Here is a 7,432-nt window from a genome sequence, read left to right on the forward strand (position 1 = left end):
TCATACTGTCATTAAAAAAGTCCATAGTAGTAGTATATGCTTTTACATGGTGGAAGTTATTCTTCATTCGATTACTACCTATAAAACCGACACACCAAATCTATAAAATTGTCTTTCTCATAAATCAGATGTATAACTTCTATAATATATGTAATTTTTTAAGTAACCGATACTTTTTTTTATGTAAATATCACATCTCATAAAGACTTAGCGCAATATATTTGAGTAACTCTTTCATACCTCACATCTGTGTGATTAAGTATTCTTGGTATTATATTTGAGTAACTCTTTTTCGTGCAAATCTATTTTAAAAATTAATTATCCCTTATACTAAAACATAAAAACAAATGAATATCTGACGTTTTGATGATGTCATCACGAGATCATCATCCACTATGTATTTTTTTTTAATATTGAGCCATTTTTCCGTTTTTCCTTTTTCTTTTCTGTACACTATCCACTAATAGTTACTCCGTATTAGTTTTCTTCTTTTAATATATAGCTTTTTATAAAGATATTTATTCATTTTTCTACGTCATATATTTTTTTAATCTCCAGTGAATTTTTTTTAATATCTAGCCATTTATTTTTAGCATTAGTTTTAAAACTTTAGTAGAGTGTACATGTATTTTTTAAACTTTTCATTAATACAAGAATATTATAGATAAACGAATTGTAATTATAAATATATAAATTGAAACTATTTCACGCAACAACGCGTGTGACGTCTCTTATGGTCTCATATATTTAAATACTTAAATACATGGTCATCTTATTAATTTATAAAGCCAATATAAACTTTATAATATCTTATTCATATAAGTTATAATACAACCAAAAATTTACCGTCGTGAATAGAAAACAAGTTATCATTGTTTACGAGACCTTTTAGTTAAAGTGAAACAACCCACTTGCCCTTATCCACTGCATCTAAAAAGATAAACAACGAGAGGGGTAAGCTAATGCTTAGTGAGTGCAACAATTATACGTTTACATATACAACCTACTTACTTGCAATCACTTACGCATTTACCGCATACATGCTAGCATTATAAGTAATCATACCATCTCAAGTAAAACACTAAACCTTCCACCATACGAGCTAGCATAACAATAGCATATAGTTTAAACAATATAATATGCTACAATCCACACACACACAACCATGGCTAACCAAACGAACGAGGGAACGGTGTTTAAAGACCATCGGAGTTCATAACAACCATTAGTGCACTTAACACTTCGTACACTAACCCCACGGGTGGCATCTTAACACGTCGATACTTCACCCCGGGTGGTGCCTTAACACTTCGACACTTCACCCCGAGTGGTGTCTTAGCACATCGACACTTCACTCGTTACATCTCTCGGAGTGGCGTCTTAACACATCGATACTTCACTCCCGAGTGGTGTCTTAACACATCGACACTTCACTCGCCACGTGAGGAGTGGTGTCTTAACACGTCGACACTTCACAACTCAACTACACAAATAAATACATCATATATGCACGCATATAATTATTCCACTCACCTTAACACTTCGGTGATGATTATGCACTTCCGAAACTTCAAGGCAACGTACCTAATACATAAGTACACATTTAATTACACAGCTAGTGGAACTTACCACACTACATATCACTTGAGCATTTAATGACCCATTTGCATTAAATAGCTCACCTACCTCAAAACCGCCCATAAATGGCCAAGACTCATATTAAATCACTAAAGCTAGTGATTTAAGTCTACTAACATTAATTAATCGCAACTTAGGGTAATTCATACCCATTTCACCCAAACTAGGTCAACATTACCCCTTTTGACCCATTTTAACACTCTTTCAACATTAAACAAGTGTTTTAAAGCTTAACAACACCATTAATACATACAAATCTTAAATCATAAGGCCAAACCCTAGGTTATAGCTATTTAAGATTTGCTTTCACTCACATAACCCAAGTTCACCCATTTTAACCCCAAATGGGTCATACAAGTCTCTAGTAACCAAAACCCTAGCCATTAACCAATTAAAACTCAAAACTTAGAGTTAGAACTTACCGAGACTATCAACGGGTAGCTAGAGACAAGAGGAACAACTTTAATTCTTGCTCCAAAGATCAACCCTCAATCCTTCACTCTCAAATCTCACTTTTAATTCAATTGAGTTTTAAGTTTTGGGAGAGAAAATAGAAGGAAAGGGGAAAAGAAATTAAATTAAATGAACAAGTGGATGAGATTTAATGCTCCCATCAGACTTACACGTCAAATTACCAATTTGCCCCTTAAATTCCCTTAAAATGAGCTAAGTCCGGATTATGTCCTGCAGGACTGTCGCGTCGCGGCCCAATTCGTCGCGGCGCGACATTCAACATGAAAATCGACCCTTCTTAACCCTCATTCTGTTCCTGGTTTGCTTGTTATGCCGCGGCGCGGACCATTTTGTCGCAGCGCGGCCTAAGGCTGTAACTGAGCAGCTCGACCATCTTAAACAAATTTCAACATTAATTAATTTTGTACATTCCAAACCCGCTTCCTATTCTCACCTGACCTTCAACTATAGTCTCGCAAGACTCAACGCTATCAAAACCCACATATAGACTTGCTTATGCACACATTATCAAGTATACATTTATATATATATCTATACATATATTCATACATTTACGCGTAAGCTAACGAGTTATAAACGTACAAATGATTAAGTATGTACCTTTCGATACGTACGGGAAAAATGGGATGTTACAACTCTCCCCCACTTGAATCGGAGCGCGTCCTCGCGATCCAAGCCGCATGACAAGCCGGAAGATAGACCAAGACAAACTCTTCGGATTCCCATGTAAACTCGGAACCCTTTCGATGTCGCCATTGCACCTTGAAAGTTCTAATTTCCTTGTTTCGCAACATCTTAACCTTCTCATCAAGGATTGCAACCGGTTCTTCCGCATACTCTAGCTTGTTATTCAACGTAATCTCATTTAAAGGCACCCAAGTCGAGTCATCCGCAAGACACTTACGAAGATGGGAAACGTGAAATGTGTTATGAATTCCAGCAAGTTCTTCGGGTAACTCTAGTCGAAAAGCAACCTCACCAACACTTGCCAAAACCTTGAAAGGACCAATAAACCGAGGAGCTAACTTTCCTCATTTCCGAAACCGGATAACACCCTTCCATGGAGAAACCTTAAGCATCACCATGTCACCTTCTTGAAACTCAATCGTTCTCCTACCTTTATCGGCATAAGACTTTTGTCGATCTTACGCCGCTTTAAGTCGAGCCCGAATCATCTCAATTTTACTATTCATCTCTAAAACCAAATCGGAACTTCCGATTTCTCGTTGACCCACTTCTCCCCAACAAATGGGAGTTCGACCCTTACGCCCATAAAGCATCTCATACGGTGGCATTCCAATACTAGTGTGGTAACTATTATTGTACGAGAATTCCACCAATGGCAAGTGCTCATCCCAACTTCCACCAAAATCAATAATACACGCCCTTAACATATCCTCCAACGTTTGGTTCGTACGCTCAGTTTGACCGTCCGTTTGAGGATGATACGCCGTGCTCATTTTCAATTGAGTACCCATATCTTCATGAAACTTGTTCCAAAATCGGGACGTAAAACGAGTATCTCGATCCGAAACAATAGATATAGGAACCCCATGTCTCGATATCACCTCCTTGATAAACAACTTGGATAAAGTCTCCGATGATATGGTTTCCCGAATGGGAAGAAACAAAGCACTTTTCGTCAATCGATCAACTATCACCCAAATCGTATCATATTGGGTTCTCGCCGTCTTCGGTAACTTAGTAATGAAGTCCATGGTAATGTGCTCCCATTTCCATTTCGGGACTTCCAAGGGTTGTAACTTACCGTACGGATTTTGGTGTTTGGCTTTAACTTGCAAACACGTGACGCATTGTTCAACATACTTAACCACATCACGTTTCATACCGGGCCACCAATAATCTTTCTTCAAGTCATAGTACATCTTTGTTGCACCCGGATGAATGGAATACTTTGACTTATGTGCTTCATCTAGTAGCACTTGTCAGTTACCACCCATCTTAGGTACCCACACTCTTCCTTGAAACGACAACAAATCATGCGAGCCCATAGTAATGAACTCCGTTTGCCCCACAATCCGCTCTTCATGCTTGTTGTGAACATACGCTTCTATTTGAATCTCACCAAGCTTTACAAGGAAATCGTTAGTAATAATCATGCGTAACGATCCTACTCGTATCGTCGGATGTTGACTCTTTTGACTCAACGCATCCGCGACCACGTTCGCCTTTCCCGGGATGGTAAAGTATCTCACAATCATAATCCTTTACCACATCCATCCACCTACGTTGACGATAATTCAAATCTCGTTGAGTAAAGAGATGTTTCAAACTCTTATGATCCGAATAAATCGTACACTTGACACCATACAAGTAGTGGCGCCAAATTTTCAATGCATGAACCACCGCCGCCAATTCAAGATCGTGAGTCGGGTATCTCTTTTCGTGTTCCTTTGGTTGTCGAGAGGCGTAAGCGATGACTTTACCTCTTTGCATCAAAACACACCCGAGCCCATTTAAAGAAGCATCACAATAAACCGTCATGTCTTCTACCCCTTCCGGCAACACTAACACCGGAGCTTGACACAACTTCTCTTTCAATAATTGAAAAGCAATTTCTTGCTCGTTTTCCCAATTAAACCTTACATTCTTCCTCGTTAACTTCGTCAAAGGAGAAGCAATCTTAGAAAAGTCTTGGATAAACCGACGATAATAACAGGCCAATCCGAGAAAACTTCGAATCTCCGTAGGCGTAGTCGGTTGTCCCCAACTCTTCACCGTTTCTATCTTCTCCGGATCTACTTGAATACCTTCTTGATTCACAATATGGCCAAGGAATTGGACTTCCCTTAGCCAAAATTCACATTTGGAGAATTTTGCATACAACTTCTCCTTCCGCAATGTCTTCAACACTTCACGCAAATGGTGCTCATGTTCCTTCATACTCTTAGAATAAACAAGTATGTCGTCGATGAACACAATTACCGACTTGTCCAACATAGATTGGTACACTCGGTTCATAAGATCCATAAATGCCACCGGTGCATTCGTAAGGCCAAAAGGCATAACTACAAACTCAAAATGCCCATAACGCGTTCGAAAAGCCGTTTTCTCTATGTCTTCCTCACGGACCCGCACTTGATGATAGCCGGACCGCAAGTCAATCTTAGAAAAATACGTTGCACCTTGGAGTTGGTCAAACAAATCGTCGATCCTAGGTAATGGATAACGATTCTTGATCGTCACTTTGTTCAACTCCCGATAATCGATGCACATCCGCATACTTCCATCTTTCTTTTTCACAAACAAGACCGGAGCACCCCATGGCGAGGAGCTCGATCGAATGAAACCCTTTTCAAGCAACTCTTAGGTTTGATTTAACAACTCTTGCATTTCCGTCGGCGCTAAACGATAAGGATTTTTAGCAATGGGAGTAGCTCCCGGAACCAACTCAATGCGAAATTCTATTTGTCTTTCTGCCGGAACACCCGGTAACTCATCCAGAAAAACGTCTTCAAACTCATTAACCATCGGAATTTTACGAATGGGTGGTGGCTCATCACGAGTATCAACTACATGAGCGAGATTACATACACCACCACTCTTGAGAAAACGTCGTGCCCGTGCATAAGTGCATAATGGTACGAGTCTTCTTCGTTTATCACCATGAATAATCAACTCTCCCCCACTTGGGGTCCTTACACGAATGAACTTATCATGACATGCAATATCAGCTCTATAACGATCGAGCCAATCCATGCCAACAACAATATCAAACTCACCCAAAGTCATCGGAATGAGATCGATTTTAAACGTTTCGGTACCAAACACAACCTCACAATCTTTACACACATCAACCCCTAGCACCGTCTTACCATCCACTATTTCAACTTCTACCGGATGACTTAACTTAGCTAGCGGTTTGTTAAGCTTAGACACAAATCGAGGCGATACAAAATGTAGTGACCCGAACTTTTCCATGTTTATATATATTAAATGAAATTGTTATTTACATGATTAAGTGTTTCCAACATGTTAAGCAATCAAACTTGTGAAGACTTGATTAATTGAAATAGGTTTCATATAGACAATTGACCACCCAAGTTGACCGGTGATTCACGAACGTTAAAACTTGTAAAAACTATATGATGACATATATATGGTTATATATATAGTTAACATGATATTATGATAAGTAAACATATCATTAAGTATATTAACAATGAACTACATATGTAAAAACAAGACTACTAACTTAATGATTTTGAAACGAGACATATATGTAACGATTATCGTTGTAACGACATTTAATGTATATATATCATATTAAGAGATATTCGTACATCATAATATCATGATAATATAATAATTTAAAATCTCTTTTGATATTATAAACATTGGGTTAACAACATTTAACAAGATCGTTAACCTAAAGGTTTCAAAACAACACTTACATGTAACGACTAACGATGACTTAACAACTCAGTTAAAATGTATATACATGTAGTGTTTTAATATGTATTCATACACTTTTGAAAGACTTCAAGACACTTATCAAAATACTTCTACTTAACAAAAATTCTTACAATTACATCCTCGTTCAGTTTCATCAACAATTCTACTCGTATGCACCCGTATTCGTACTCGTACAATACACAGCTTTTAGATGTATGTACTATTGGTATATACACTCCAATGATCAGCTCTTAGTAGCCCATTTGAGTCACCTAACACATGTGGGAACCATCATTTGGCAACTAGCATGAAATATCTCATAAAATTACAAAAATATGAGTAATCATTCATGACTTATTTACATGAAAACAAAATTACATATCCTTTATATCTAATCCATACACCAACGACCAAAAACACCTACAAACACTTTCATTCTTCAATTTTATTCATCTAATTGATCTCTCTCAAGTTCTATCTTCAAGTTCTAAGTGTTCTTCATAAATTCCAAAAGTTCTAGTTTCATAAAATCAAGAATACTTCCAAGATTGCAAGTTTACTTCCAAGTTTTCTAAATCCATTCCAAGTAATCATCCAAGATCAAGAAACCTTTGTTACTTACAGTAGGTTATCTTTCTAATACAAGGTAATAATCATATTCAAACTTTAATTCAATTTCTATAACTATAACAATCTTATTTCGAGTGGAAATCTTACTTGAAATTGTTTTCGTGTCATGATTCTGCTTCAAGAACTTTCAAGCCATCCAAGGATCCTTTGAAGCTTGATACATTTTTCTCATTTTCAGTAGGTTTATCCAAGGAACTTGAGGTAGTAATGATGTTCATAACATCATTCGATTCATACATAAAAAGCTGTCTTATTCAACGTTATAAAATTGTAA

The sequence above is a fragment of the Rutidosis leptorrhynchoides genome, chromosome 5 (assembly GCF_046630445.1).
Source record: "Rutidosis leptorrhynchoides isolate AG116_Rl617_1_P2 chromosome 5, CSIRO_AGI_Rlap_v1, whole genome shotgun sequence".
In the NCBI taxonomy this organism is placed as follows: domain Eukaryota; kingdom Viridiplantae; phylum Streptophyta; class Magnoliopsida; order Asterales; family Asteraceae; genus Rutidosis; species Rutidosis leptorrhynchoides.